This window comes from Acanthochromis polyacanthus, chromosome 21 (assembly GCF_021347895.1).
Source record: "Acanthochromis polyacanthus isolate Apoly-LR-REF ecotype Palm Island chromosome 21, KAUST_Apoly_ChrSc, whole genome shotgun sequence".
NCBI lineage: Eukaryota > Metazoa > Chordata > Actinopteri > Pomacentridae > Acanthochromis > Acanthochromis polyacanthus.
This window is the reverse complement of record NC_067133.1, coordinates 18,759,968-18,776,180: the sequence shown is the minus strand read 5'-3', so window position 1 is coordinate 18,776,180 and position 16,213 is coordinate 18,759,968. Positions and strand designations below refer to the sequence as shown.

The following is a 16,213-nucleotide window of genomic DNA, read 5'->3' as shown; positions in this document are numbered from 1 at the left end:
TTCAACCTGACACTGCTATTACTCACACTAAAAGCTATATGGAGCACTGAACAAAAGTGCTGTAAATACTTGACTAAACCTCATCCTGCAGGTATGAATCATGATTATTTTGAGGGAAAGAAACTGTTCATGCTAAGCTGTCAGAGCTCCTCATCCAGCCATATTAACTAATGCACTTTCACTGAACAATTGTGTGGTGACTTTATAGATGAAGTTAAGACTAAATAATACAGATATATTTAAATGGTGGTGAAGCAGTTTATTGAATGAATACGTTGTTAGAAAACAATTCAACAGCTAGTTCATATTTTATGAACTCTGTCAAAAGGTTCCAAACCGATGTTGTCTCTTATTCAGCACTTTCAGACTGGAAAAAAGCAAAATAAAATTATTCATCACATATTATCAACATTATAATTGTTTCATGTGGTTATACATGTTCATTTTGGATTTCCCTCATTGAACAAGTATATATATATATATTTCATGCAAAGCAAATAAGGAATGGTGCATAGAATCTAAACAAAGCACCTCAGTAAGATAAGATCACATCTGTATCAAATGGTGACTTAAATTACCTTTCCAGCATCGCGGCTCTTGGCTCTCAGCTTGTTGACCTGGGACTCAGCGATGTCAGCGCGCTCCTGAGCTTCTTCCAGCTCATGCTGAACCTTTCTGAGCCTGGACATGTGAGTGTTGGCCTGTTCCTCCTGTGAAATGATTGGAGTGACATTGGCTTAATTACAAAGCAGCTATTTTTGGTATTATTTGCAAAAAAGGGGGGAAAAAAAAAGATTGGTAATGTAAGTATTCACTTACAGCCTCCTCAGACTGTCTCTTGTAAGCCTTGACTTTGAGCTGCAGCTTGTCCACCAGATCTTGAAGTCTGGTCATATTCTTCTTGTCCTCCTCAGTCTACATAGATAAAGGACTGTAAGTACAGGATAACTCACAGTACTGTGTTTTTGGAGTAAAAATATTTACCTGGTAGGTCAGCTCCTTCACTCTCCTCTCATATTTGCGAACTCCTTTGACAGCATCAGCTCCACGTCTCTGCTCACCTTCAACTTCAGTTTCCAGCTCACGCACCTGTGAGGTGATGGTGGTTAATTCATGAAAAATAGAATGAAAGCATATACTTTTCCGAATTGTTATAAAGCAGATAAATACTTGTGAATTTATTCTACTCATTGAAAGTTCAACTGGCATTCAGAAACATGCATTTTTCCACTATATACAGTTCATACCCTGGACTCCAGTTTCTGGAGCTGCTTCTTGCCACCCTTCATGGCCAGGTTCTCAGCCTCATCCAGACGGTGCTGCAGGTCCTTGACTGTGACCTCCAAGTTCTTCTTCATCCTCTCCAAGTGAGAGCTGGTGTCCTGCTCCTTCTTCAGCTCCTCAGCCATCATGGCAGCCTGAAATGATTTCATGTTCTCTATGTAATTCATGATCTATAATAGATATGACATTATCACTGTATGGAAACAGCCAAAAAGATAAATACATAGAAGAGCTATAGACGTAATCTCACATCAGTGATAGCCTTTTTGGCTTTCTCCTCAGCATTTCTTGCTTCCTGAACAGCATCATCCACCTCACCCTGGACCTGGACGAGGTCAGACTCCAACTTCTTCTTGGTGTTCAGAAGGCTGGTGTTCTGAATGTTCAGAAAAGTTGTGTTAAGTGTGGTCAAGAATAAGGCATTTTTATACTGTTATCTTGTGAATTAATGACAACAAACCTGAGAGTGAAGCAGGCCGACACGCTCACTAGCATCAACCAACTCCTGCTCAGCCACTTTGCGTCCTCTCTCGGTCTGCTCCAGAGCGGCTCTCAGCTCGTCAATCTCAGCCACCATCAGACCATTCCTGCGCTCCACCATGGCAGCCTGCTCCTTCATGTCTTCCTGTCCTCTGACGGCATCATCAAGGTGCAGCTGAGCATCCTGATAACAAAAAAATCCATTAATGTTAACTTCCATTATTCTCAAATTGTTTGTTTTTAATCCACCGATCACAGAAACTTACCTTGAGCTGTCCCTGGACGTTCCTCAGTTGTTTCTGGGCCTCAGCAGCCTGCCTGTTGGCATGGCTCAGCTGAATCTCCATCTCATTCAGGTCTCCCTCCATCTTCTTTTTGACTCTCAGGGCATCATTCCTGCTCCTGACCTCAGCATCAAGATTGCTCTGCATGGAGTCAATCACCCTCTGGCTGTTCCTCTTGATCTGTTCCATCTCCTCATCCTTTTCTGCCAGCTTCCTGTCGACCTCACCTTTGACCTGGTTCAGCTCAAGCTGAACACGGAGAATCTTGGCCTCCTCATGCTCCAGGGTGCCCTTTAAAATTCACACACATGAAAAACATTATCTTTTACTGAAGCAAAATCAAAATAGAGGGTTACAAAAATGGTTTATGATGTGGTAATCAAGATTATACTTCAGCTTCCTCCAGTGCTGACTGGATTTCAGATTTCTCAGTCTCAACAGTCTTCTTGGCTTTTTCCAGCTCATGGATGCTCTTTCCAGTCTCACCAATCTGCTCAGTCAGATCTGAGATCTCCTCTACAATAAAAAAAATCAGTGAGATGAATTTGACTCGATGTAACCACTGTATCAAGGAAATAGTTTATGGGTTGTACCACAACAAAAGCTTATGAACAGCACAAATACATGTCAAAGAATTGCTAAAGGAACAACAAATTTAAATACAAAGACTGCCTTACGTTGCAGGTTCTTGTTCTCCCTCTTCATGGTCTCCAAATGATCCAGAGCCTCCTCATAGGAGTTCTTCATCTTGAACAACTCAGTGCTGAGAGAACGAGCCTCCTTCTGGGCTCCCTCCAGTTCTGCCTGGCCCTCCTCATACTTCTGCTTCCATTCTGCCAGGACCTAGAAAGACAAAGAAGTAGAATATTTTATTTGGGAATGATGAAGTCTTGTGTTGACCCTGGTTTTCTTGATCAGTGCAATCACGGACCTTATCAAAGTTCCTCTGCTTCTTGTCAAGGTTGGCAGCCAGAGCGTTTGCTCTCTCCACATCAATCATGAGGTCCTCCACCTCACCCTGCAGCCTCTGCTTGGTCTTCTCCAAAGAGGCACACTTGGAGTTCACAGCCTCAATGGATTCCTCGGCCTCCTGCAGGCGCTGGGCAAGCTTTTTCCTGTGGTGAACAAAGAGTTATCTTTGCTCATATGTACATACTTTCACAATAAAAAAATTAAGTATAAAAGAAAGAGATTTAACTGGTGATTTATCTGATATGGAAAGGCAAGGGGTTTTATTTACTTGGCCTCCTCCAGCTCCTCAGTGCGCTGGATTGCATCAGTCTCATATTTGCTTCTCCACTGAGCCACCTCGCTGTTGGCCTTGGACATTCCTCTCTGCAGCTCAGCCTTGGCCTCCTGCTCCTCCTCAAACTGCTCTCTGAGCAGATCACAGTCATGGCGAGCTGACTGAACACCATGGGCCAGGGCATTCTTTGCCTGTTGAACACACAGTCTATGTCAGACAATCCAGTGTACGTGACATCAAAATGCTTTCGAGAAAAATTGTTGAAGTTGAATTCCTAACACACCAAGTCAGGGAGCAATGCCTTGGAGTAACGCTCTGGAACTGTCTAATTAATAGCTTTATACTGAATTGGAATGGTATAAAGGGAGACATAAGTTTTCACACCTTCACTTCTTCCTCAATGTGCCTCTTGAGCTCCTCAATCTGCTGGGTGAAGGCCTGTTTGCCTCTGGTCAGCTGGGAAACAAGAGCTTCCTTCTCTTCAAGCTGGCGAGAGAACTCACCTGATGGAGTGTGTTTAACAGTGATATTCATCAGAATGATCATGACCGTGTTTTAAATCTAGTTTTCATTCTACATCACTTACCATTCTCTGTCTGAAGTCTGGCCCTCTGTGCATTGATGTCGTTCAGCTGGCGAACGTTCTCGTCATTTTTGGCCTTCAACTCACTCAGCTGGTCCTCAAGAGTTCGGCACATTTTCTCCAAATTGCCCTACAGAAAGAAATTGTGATGTATGTTGTGCATTTCAAATATAATGATACTGATAGATTCATTAATTACAGTTCATGTAACTTTTTAACTTAATGAAAGACAAAGAAATCACTCACCTTTGCCTTGGCAACACCCTCCATGTTGCTGGAGAGATCATCAATCTCCATCTTGTACTCGCTCTTCTCCTTCTCCAGCTTCTGCTTGACACGCTGGAGGTTGTCGATCTGCTCTCCCAGCTCTGCCACGCTGTCAGCCTGCTTCTTGCGGAGAGCTGCTGCAGTAGATTCGTGCTGCAGGGTTGACTCTTCAAGGTCACGACGCAACTTCTGGAACTCAGCCTCACGCTTCTTGTTCATCTCAATCTGAGCAGCTGTTGCACCACCAGCCTCCTCAAGCCTCTCACTGATCTCCTCAAGTTCCCTGGACAGATCAGCTCTCTGCTTCTCCACCTTAGCCCGAGCAGCCCTCTCAGCCTCAATCTCTTCCTCCAGCTCCTCAATGCGAGCCTACAGTTGATGATGGTTACATCAACGAGATTTAGTGACATAAACACGTTGTTTTGGATTCTTCAAGTCCTGTATACATGTAAAATAATGATACCTGGAGTTCCTTGATCTTCTTCTGAAGCTGAGCACCAAGGGACTGTTCATCCTCAATCTTGCTGAGGAGCTGACTGGTCTCAAAGTCCTTCCTTGATGTGAAGAACAAGATGGAATTCACTATCATAATTCATACTGTTGTTGGAGAGTAATATGTAAGGTCCTGAAAAGACAAGTGAAAACCAAAACAAACTAAAAACCTACTTCTTGATTTTCTCATCAGATTGCTGCTTGTCATTCTCCAGATCCATTATGGATTCCTGGGCCAGTTTCAGATCTCCCTCAAGCTTCCTCTTGGCTCTCTCAAGGTCCATGCGGAGCTTCTTTTCTTGCTCCAGTGAGCCCTCAAGCTGACAAATGACAGGTAGTAAGAGTTAATTTCACTGAAGATTTATACAGATTTTATGAATTTTGTTTGTGATTGCTCCATGTTTATGCTGACCTAAGTTTTGACTAAATAACATCTGCATCATTTGCAACAAATGACCTGTTAGCATTCATACCCATTTCTTCTGTGATCCGTGCTAAGTATCTATAGCACGGATCATGTATGTTTATGCAAAGTGACACCGTAAAGTCAAAACACTTGTTTTCTTACATCGTCCACTTGCTGTTCCAGCTTTGTCTTGGCCTTGGTCAGAGTGTTGACTTTGTCTTCCTCTGCCTGGAGGTCATCCAGTGTCTGCTGATGGCTCTCTTGGAGGGCTTTCTTCTCCTTGGTCAGCTTGGCAATAGATTCATCTTGAGTGGCCATTTCCTCTGTCAGGTTTTTCACCTGAAATCATGTGTAAAATTTAACATCCCTCTCAAGCATTCATTTAATTAGAAAAGAATAACAATATGTAACACTATATTTCTATGTAAAACAATGTCAAAATGAAGTCAACCTTGTTTTCTGTGGCATGTTTCTCCTTCTCCACTTTAGCCAAGGTGAGCTCCAAGTCATCAATGTCCTTCTTCAGCTCAGAGCATTCATCCTCCAACTTCCTTTTCTTGGCAGTCAGCTCAGCATTGATTTCCTCTTCATCCTCCAGTCTCTCAGTCGTCTCTTTGAGTTTGGCCTCGAGCTGGATCTTGCTCTTAATGAGCCCCTCACACCTTTCCTCAGCATCAGAGAGATTCTCAACTTCCTACAATCCATGTAGAACAGGCAAGAAAATAGTTTAATTGCTTAATATTTTAACATGGTGACATAAAACATACTGTATATACAATCCGAAGGTGATGCAGTTATGTGACATCTTTATATCCCACCTACACACGTGGACAAAATTGTTGGTACCCCTCAGTTAAAGAAGGAAAAACCCACAATTCTCACTGAAATCACTTGAAACTCACAAAAGTAACAATAAATAAAAATTTATTGAAAATTAAATAATCAAAATCAGCCATCACTTTTGAATTGTTGATTAACATAATTATTTTAAAAAACAAACTAATGAAATCGGGCTGGACAAAAATGATGGTACCCATGACTTAATATTTTGTTGCACAACCTTTTGAGGCAATCACTGCAATTAAACGATTTCTGTATTTGTCAATGAGCGTTCTGCAGCTGTCAACAGGTATTTTGGCCCACTCCTCATGAGCAAACAGCTCCAGTTGTCTCAGGTTTGATGGGTGTCTTCTCCAAATGGCATGTTTCAGCTCCTTCCACATATGTTCAATGGGATTCAGATCTGGGCTCATAGAAGGCCACTTTAGAATAGTCCAACGCTTTTCTCTCAGCCATTCTTGGGTGTTTTTGGCTGTGTGTTTTGGATCGTTGTCCTGTTGGAAGACCCATGACCTGCGACTGAGACCAAGCTTTCTGACACTAGGCAGCACATTTCTCTCCAGAATGCCTTGATAGTCTTCAGATTTCATCCTACCTTGCACACTTTCAAGACACCCTGTGCCAGATGCAGCAAAGCAGCCCCAAAACATTACTGAGCCTCCTCCATGTTTCACCGTAGGGACAGTGTTCTTTTCTTCGTATGCTTGGTTTTTGAGTCTATGAACATAGAGTTGATGTGCCTTACCAAAAAGCTCCAGTTTGGTCTCATCTGTCCAAAGGACATTCTCCCAGAAGCTTTGTGGCTTGTCAACATGCATTTTTTGCAAATTCCAGTCTGGCTTTTTTATGAGTTTTTTTCAGCAGTGGTGTCCTCCTTGGTCGTCTCCCATGAAGTCCACTTTGGCTCAAACAATGACGAATGGTGCGATCTGACACTGATGTACTTTGGCCTTGGAGTTCACCTTTAATTTCTTTGGAGGTTGCTCTGGGCTCTTTGGATACAATTCCAACGATCCGTCTCTTCAATTTGTCATCAATTTTCCTCTTGCGGCCACGTCCAGGGAGGTTGGCTACTGTCCCGTGGATCTTGAACTTCTGAATAATATGAGCCACTGTTGTCACAGGAACTTCAAGCTGTTTAGAGATGGTCTTATAGCCTTTACCTTTAAGATGTTTGTCTATAATTTTTTTTCGGATGTCCTGGGACAATTCTCTCCTTCGCTTTCTGTTGTCCATGTTCAGTGTGGTACACACCTTTTCACCAAACAGCAGGGTGACTACTTGTCTCCCTTTAAATAGGCAGACTGACTGATTATGAGTTTGGAAACACCTGTGATGTCAATTAAATGACACACCTGAGTTAATCATGTCACTCTGGTCAAATAGTTTTCAATCTTTTATAGAGGTACCATCATTTTTGTCCAGGCCTGTTTCATTAGTTTGTTTTTTTAAAATAATTATGTTAATCAACAATTCAAAAGTAATGGCTGTTTTTGATTATTTAATTTTCAATAAATTTTTATTTATTGTTACTTTTGTGAGTTTCAAGTGATTTCAGTGAGAATTGTGGGTTTTTCCTTCTTTAACTGAAGGGTACCAACAATTTTGTCCACGTGTGTATATGTCTAAAAATGCAAACCAAGGTGGTCAGTAAATGATGGGCACGTAATACAATCACATTTGGTTTGGTTTCCTACTTACTGCAGCCACTTGGAGTTGCAGGTCATTCTTCTCCTGTAGGAGGGAAACCATCTTCTCCTCCAGCTCCTTCTTCTTGGCCAAAGCAGCAGCCAGATCTGACTGCATCTTATCATAGTTCTCTTTCATCTGCTGCAACTCCTTCTCAGTCTCAGCACTCTTCAGAAGAGGTTTGATCTTGAAGTACACCTTCAGCCATGGCCAGTTCTTCACATTCATGAATGAACGGATGTTGTACTGGATGGTGTAGATAGACTCTCTGGAAGAAAGGACAATGAACACAAATTTATGTCACATTTACTGTCTTGCAATGTTGTTGTAAAGGGGTCAGTGTCACACAGAATAAATAACTGTGTTGTATTTTTATCCTACCTCCTCTCCATCATCTTTACAAACTCCTTCCTCATAACATATCCTCTGCAGAGAGCCTGAGTCATGGTCACCAGTGAAGCCAGTTTCTCATCTCTCATCTCCTCAAGGGTACCCAGCAGACCAGCTTTGAAGAACACCTATGGTGTCAAATCAGCAGACTCAGTTGTCGGTACACATAGAAACAACTGGATCCATTTATGACCAAAGTCAATACTGTTGGTGTGCGATATGTACCTTAGTGTGTCCAAACTTGTACTGAGTGTGGTCCACATCAATGGAGCCCAACAGCTTCTCTGCAGCTTTCTTGTTGTCAATGAACTGTCCCTCAGGGATGACACTGGCATTCAATACTTTGTATCTGCAAGAAAGAATGATTTAGTTACTTATTTTGTCCTCCTTGTCATTTCGATCTTTACCATCACAATACCTTTGAAATCGTTATGATTTTTTGTAAAAATATAAATCAACAATTGTCACCTTTGCTTGAAGTCACCGTAGAGGATCCTGCTGGGGAAGCCCTTTCTGCAGATTCTGATGCCCTCCAGCACACCATTACACCTCAGCTGATGGATGACCAAGAAGTTCTCCATGAGACCTGAGAGATGGAAATTCAGAGTTTAAAGTACAGCATTATTTTCATTACTGTGGAGAATACTGTAAGACTGTGGCCTTATTACCTGGAGTCTTTGTCTCATTGGGAATCAAGCAACGGACAAAGTGAGGGTGTGTGCTCCTCAAGTTGGTCATCAGTTTGCCCAAGTTCTCCTATAGAGTGGTAGGATCAGACAATCCGTCAATATGACTTACATATGAGGTTTTTCAATTGTTTTCCCCAAAATATGAAAGTATACATACTCTGAAAAGAGCGGACACAGTCTGGAAGGAGCCACCCTTCTTCTTGCCACCCTTCTTGCCACCGCCACCACCAGCCTCTGTTTGCCAAAACAATGAATATCAGGATCATCACCACAGAGCAGTAATCATCTTTTACCAGGAATAAATCATGTGTAACAGTCACATATTCATGTCGGTATCTTCAAACTTATGGCACCTCATTTGATGTGATAAACTGCATTTAGTGACTACAGCTCTATCGTATACACACTCAGTTCAACCATTCATATCAATGCACCAATTATAGATAGCACCATTATTTGTAATATTATTTAAAAAAAAAAACATTTCCACAGTGACTTCAATGTAAGAATTTGTCCGTAATATCTATTCAACTCATGACTCTGTTCCTTCTCAGATTAAAATTAATTTATTCTTTTACTGTCTGCTGTTGCTGGGCACTGCTCTCTGTACACCCAGTCAAATTCCTTGTGTGTACTCACTTGGCAATAAAGACTTTGTGATTTTGATACTGATTCTTATTTCTTACCCTCAGCTGAGGCATGGGCTACATACAGGAGGACTAGCAGTTTGTTTCCAGACTTCTGGTAGAGCTGAACAACAGATTCATTCAGTGGGTCCTTGTTCTTGTCCAGCCAGCCAGTGATATTGTAGTCCACTGTACCAGCATAGTGAACCAGGGAGAAGTGAGCCTCAGCCTTGCCCTTTCCAGGCTTTGGCTTCTCAAAGGCCTTGGTCTTGCCAAGATGCTGATCATGCAGCTTGTTCTTGAAAGTTGTATCAGAGGCCTTGGGGAACATGCACTCCTCTTCAAGGATGGAGAAGATGCCCATTGGCTGAGGAGAATTTACATTTCATGTTTAAAATTAACCAGCAGAATTCATCATTTTCACATGAATTCAAGAGATTTTTTATTTAGATACCTTCTCAATAAGCTCAATGCAGGCAGCCAAGTCCATACCGAAGTCAATGAACTCCCATTCGATACCTTCTTTCTTGTACTCCTCTTGCTCCAGGACAAACATGGTGTGATTGAAGAACTGTTGCAGTTTCTCATTGGTGAAGTTGATGCAGAGTTGCTCCAAGCTGTTGAACTGTAATTACAGAAATATGTCTAATATCATGGCAAAATAGTATTGATCTTTTAAACTGCTCAAAGATATCTCAAAGATATTTCAACTGCTCACATCAAAGATCTCAAATCCAGCAATGTCCAACACTCCAATGAAGAACTGTCTTGGCTGCTTTGTGTCCAGCATCTCATTGATACGGATGACCATCCACAAGAACATTTTCTCATAGACAGACTTGCACAGAGCGCTGACAGAATTGTTGACCTAGAGGAAGAGATTTTAGCATTGAAAATGTCACAGTAATATGATAAATTCAAAATGCTAATATTTCAAAAACAAACTTGAGGCCTAAAACTTTATTTTCATTACCTGTGGGACGGTCTGACCTTTGGTGACCATCTCATTGCCGACCTTGACTCTTGGGTAGCACAGAGCTTTCAGCATATCAGCTGAGTTCAGGCCGAAGAGATAGGCGATTTTATCAGCCACTGAGGCAAAGACAGAAGATGTGCACTCAATACACATACTTTGATACATTAGTCTGATACCTGCCTTCCACGCCATGATACTTGTGCAATGTCAGTTCTATTATTTTATCAATTACCCTCAGTGCCATCAGGCTCAGCCTGCTCCTCTCTCTGCTTCTGCTTGAATTTCATGTTGCCGTGATGCATCACAGCACCGGTCAGCTTGTAGATGTTGACTTTCTCTTCAGCGTTGAAGCCCAAGATGTCAATAGCAGTCTGCGTTGCGCAGGAAATAAAATGACTTGTATTGATATGACAAAGTACAAGTAAATATGAAGTGTAAGTCTAAAAATTAATGTGAAATAAGGTTTTACATCTGTTGCAATGAACTCCTCCACATCATTGATGCTCTTGACAGTGATTTCACCCTGACTGATCATTGGATAGTCATAGGGGTTTGTGGTGATCAGAAGAGCCTCTGGAAGAAGACAAACAAAATTCATGACATTTTCTTATTTTTGAATGTTGTTAAAAGTTTAGACACAACTTGTGTGGCAACATACCCAGGAGCTCAGGCTTGTGTCCAGTCATCAACTGATAGAAGATATGGTAGCTCCTCTCAGCAGACAACTGGAAGGTGACACGGGACTTCTCCAGCAGATCTAAGAGGAACATATGAAAGTGTGGAAAACCGTTGTATTACAGCAACATTTTTTAAAAGCTAAATCCAGAGAAACTGCCATCTTTCTTACATTTCTTCTTTCATTCTGTTGCTTTTCTCATTACTCCAGTGATCGTATCTGTCAGTCCTTGCCTGATATCTACCACTTGAAAGTGTGGGAAGCTGGGAAATATTCTATCCCTATAAGTACTCATAGAGTGCTATGCAAGTCTATATACATGTAATACATGTAACTTGCTACAGAGCTAACAGATTGCAACTAGTCAGTCTGTCAATGTGTTTATCGCTTGCCTACTCATGACCATGACTGCAGCCACACTACACTGATACATATGCTTCCACACAACATAAAACATGTCTTTGTAAATCTTAACCTAACTACCACATGGCAGCCTAAATATGTAGTTTTTATGCTTCAGTTGTAACATATCCACTTTAACACCGAAACACAACCACTTCTTCTTCCATAAATACTACATATTCTCATTGATCTGTTTTCCTACCCACAAGGTTTTGATTGCCACATTTTATTCATTGCATGTATAAAATTAGACTAATAAAGCACATGTTTTTTGACCAAAACTATGATTTACCCAAGGGTCAAAACTTACATGTTTCAATATCAGCTGAGGCCAGCTTGCCAGAGGAGCCGAAGTGGATCCTGATGAATTTACCCTAAACAGTCAGATTAATTATAAGCATTGTGTTTTTTTTTTAAAACAGCACGAAAAAGTGTGTTACTTGATGACTTACAAAACGAGAGGAGTTGTCATTCCTCACAGTCTTGGCATTACCATAGGCCTCCAGCAGAGGGTTGGCTGCAACAATTTGGTCCTCAAGGGAGCCCTGCAAGAAATGGTGTGAGTTATATGAGCTGTACATGAATGTAAACTTTTTCTCTGGAAAAATCTTCGCTCTTAAACAATGAAATTTACCTGCATCTTGCCAGGTGTTGCCTCAGCCTTCTTCGCTCCCAGAGCTGCAATTGTTGCAAAGTACTGGATGACACGCTTGGTGTTGACAGTCTTTCCAGCACCAGATTCTCCGCTGGGGAATAAGAGACACATTGTCAAGGTTCAGCAGCATGATCATGAAGTTTGCCAATGTTTAACATACAAGTTTGTGTTATACTCACGTGATCAGGACAGACTGGTTCTCACGATCTAAAATACAAACATATATGCTTCACATGAGTTCCATCATTGTTTTTCCTTCAATAATTGTATATTAATTAACTATTTTGTACTTAGTAGTAACTAAAGCATATGTTTGAGGTAATTTCTTCCATTAAATTTTTGCTAACTTTATTAGCAGTCTTACCAGTGAGCATGAACTGATAGGCATTGTCAGAGATGGAGAAGATGTGGGGTGGAGCCTCAATCCTCTTTTTGCCTCTGTATGCTGCTACACATGTAGCGTCATACACGGGAAGCCATTTGTAGGGATTCACGACAACACAGAACAAGCCAGAGTAGGTCTGTCATAGCAGAGAGTGAATAATATAAATACATCACATTTGAACATATAAAGATCTGCAGATTAATTTAACAGTTAAAATCAAAGTAAAAACTTACGTAGATCATCCATGAGGCATAACGCTCTTGAGGTTATACAACACAGATGGCTCGTTGAGGTGGGTCATCATGGCCATGTCCTCCATCTTATCGAACTTTGGAGGATTCCTGGGATGGATCTCATCCTCTTTTACAGTGATACTCTGAATAGGAGATGCAAAAAGGTTTTGTCTTTGAAAGATTTTATATTCTATCCATTTGAAAATGTATTAGTAATAACAGGTATAGAACATGTAATATAAATAATAGGTATTTCAGATCATTCACCAACCTTTCCCCCATCTGTCTCAACTGTGGCTTTGCCACCCTCCTTTTTGGTGAGTTTACCCTTGAGATACATCTCATCATTATCTGGCACAAAGAAGGCTGTTTTGGCATCAAATGGAGCAGTCTGGGCCTCAATCCTCTCCCTTTCTGGCTTCCGGAGGTAAATGGCCGCCGGGCCATACTGCTCCATCTCCGCGTCTGTGCTCATGATGGCACTTTAATGGGCACTGAAAATATGAGAAGTTCACTCAAAATTGTTATCATAGAACCAGCACTTGACAAATTTCTGTCAGCTTTTGCTTTATAGAAATTACCTCTGCTGATGCGAAACAGAATTCCTTGATATCCTTTGTATGGCACAGTGCTACAAAATACAAGTTTGATGTTGATCAATATAAGTTTTTCATTGTATTGTAATGATATCAAAGATTTTGAAAATATATTTAACTTAAAAAACTAAAATCAAAACTGTCTAAGTTAAGGAATGTAACTAAAAGAGAAACACTGAATCATATGACTTATTAATTAACAATATTGTGGAATATTAATGTAACAGAGACATAGCATAGGGACAGTGTTGCACTCACCTGTCTTAGATGCCTGTCAGTTAGAGCAAATGGCCAGAGCTGCTGTTTTTATATACAACGGCTCTGCCATCTCAGCAATTGCACCCTACTCAGTTTGGTCAGGAATGCTTGACACCTTGTTGCTTGATATTGATATGGTCACAGATAAATTAACAATCGTGTTTGACTTTCAACATATATAATTAACATTTTACAAATATGTATTAAAAATGCACATATGTTTTAGTACTGTATTGGAATTATTAATGCTAAAGAGCAGTGTTTAAGCAAGTATTAACATTTAGTTATTAATGCATTAATTAAACAGTATGACACAATCAAGCACAGTATCACTTTTATTTAATCATATTTTATTTCTATTCTATGGATATATAATCATAATATACATCACCAATCATTATAAATAAGTTAAATTCCTGCATTGTAACACAAGATAAATATTTAATATACCAACATAATTTTAACAGTTAATATACTTTGACTCTGTCTTGTAAAAAAAAGTATGACAGTGTTATTTGACTGATTTATTGTGGCACTTGATTGAGCTTGTAAGTGCTGAGTGTTCTAGTTATGTCCACAGAATATCCACTAGTAAATTGCAAAAGTGCACAGAATCGTTTGTGGTCTGTTCGTTCCAGTAAATCCAGTAGGTGAAATCATTCAAAGCTGACACAGTTTATAGCAGGGATATGTGTGCCCTGTTCATTAATATCACAGCCAGAAACAAGTGCAGCCAGTAATGAGTTTTAAATTTGGAGAGATACTGAGATGCCTCTGGTGTATAGTTACAGGGCTTGCAAATCTCAGATAACAATGAAAACGTACTATAATTTAACACTATTAGTATTTTTTCTGTAACAAAAAGGTTCAGTTTGTGATTTTAATTTCTGACACACAGAGCAAGTGGCTGACTGTTTTAATTACAGGGAAAGTCTGGGATCATATCCAGGATCAACTTTCAGTTCCAAGTTTTGCATGGACTTGGCTTATTATTTGTTATTTGTCATCTTATCAGCAGATCATGGGGTATTACCATGGTCAAAAATAAATCCAGGGAGGGACCAGTGATTTATGTTTGGCATATATGGAAGGATATATTTATAGGACTCATTTAGATATGTTGTTCACACATATCAAAAGTTTAAAGATATTTATTATCTCAAATTACCATTTCCCTCCCTGTATTTCAGTAAAAAAGTATCATGCCTGTGTAGATTAGGTACGGCCATATGCAGCGAACAGGCAAATATGTTTTGCACGTTTTTTCTTAGTTCATCTCAGGTCGGGTAGAATTGCTAGAAAAGTGCAGAGCAGACAAATTGCTAAGGATGTGCCACAACCAAACTAGGAAAATGATCAACTTGCTCCACTTGCTTTAGCCCTGGCATTAAAGAAGAGTTCCTGACAGATACAGCAGTCTAGTGCTTTGCACCGAGTGCAACATTAAGGATTTACTTGCACTTAAAGTTCTTGCATTCCTGAAAAAATGGGAATAATGAAGGTTCTGTATTGTCCTTCTAATAATCAGAACAGATGGAGTCCCTTTTGTTTTCAGTCCCTTTTTGTTTGTAGCTGGAGAAAATATCCCAAAATTCATTCAGTGATTGCTCCACAACTGTATTTATATTTATGTTTAGTCTGTCAGCCTGTTCAAAAAATTCTGACCAGCAACTGTATGAAACGTTGAGGCAACAGAAATGACATAAAACAAATGGTACATAATTTCAGTTATAGCAGTATCTATATGTTCTAACAATATCTCAGGAACTATTAAAAATACAAGCCTGAAATTTTCACTGTTATTTCTCATCATGCCACATGGGGTACAGTCTGTTACATTAGGCAAGTTGAACAAATAGTCTCTGATTATTGTTGCGTTTCAATATCAAATATTAAACAGAGGTCAACTAAATGATATTTTCTTCACCACATGTACTAACAAGGCACAATATTGCAAAAAAAAAAAGAGATACAGAATACTTCTTTATATTAAATATTTGGTCATAAAAATGAAAATAAAGTTGTTCAAGTTGAGCTTTCACAATTGATCAAGCAGGGATGACAAAATACTGCCAGGCAACCTAATTCAAGCAGAACAGGGTTCTGGAGTTTCAAAATTGTTCTCCAAATCTCACAAAGAAAATATGTTTGTTTGTTTATTCAATATAGGCATATTTTTGGACTCCATTTTGTAGACGTAAAACTTTGGTTTGGATTGGAATTGTGGATCCAAATGTCGCTTTGTGCATTTTATTGCATAATTGTTCCTCCATTATAGCATCATCAGGACACATGCTCAGAGATGGAATTCATCTGACTTATTTTTTCAATATATTTCAGCCTTTCCATGAGCAAAAACTATTTTATCTATTTATTCAATAATGCAGACCCTGGATCTGCAATATTGTGGATCTGTGGATCAATGGCATGGTTCGAAATAGTGGTGAAAATGACGGCTGTGTTCTTTAACAGTTTCTTGTGAGCTTTCTCAATAATGCCTTGAAGGAATTTCCTTTATTTGATATAAATGTTCACTCGAACTTGACAATGAAGGTAAAAATCAAGGTCACTGGCCGATCCCCCTCTCCTCCAGTCAGGCAGCCAACCCAGCCAAGTTCGCTGTGAATTAGAGCAAGTATCTAAGGAGCTGGTGAAAAGTTAATTACTATGCATGTTGTAATGGGTCTGTGGTGACCACGTTTAACCACTATTGAAAATAAATTTGAGGCCTGTATAAGCTCCAGCTTTAATATTGA

General features: G+C 40.0%; 1 pseudogene; it reads right to left on the bottom strand.

The window, feature by feature from the left end:
* Window positions 1–238: 238 nt before the first annotated feature.
* Window positions 239–13,513, bottom strand: LOC110945993 (myosin heavy chain, fast skeletal muscle-like; annotated as a pseudogene).
* Window positions 13,514–16,213: the final 2,700 nt, after the last annotated feature.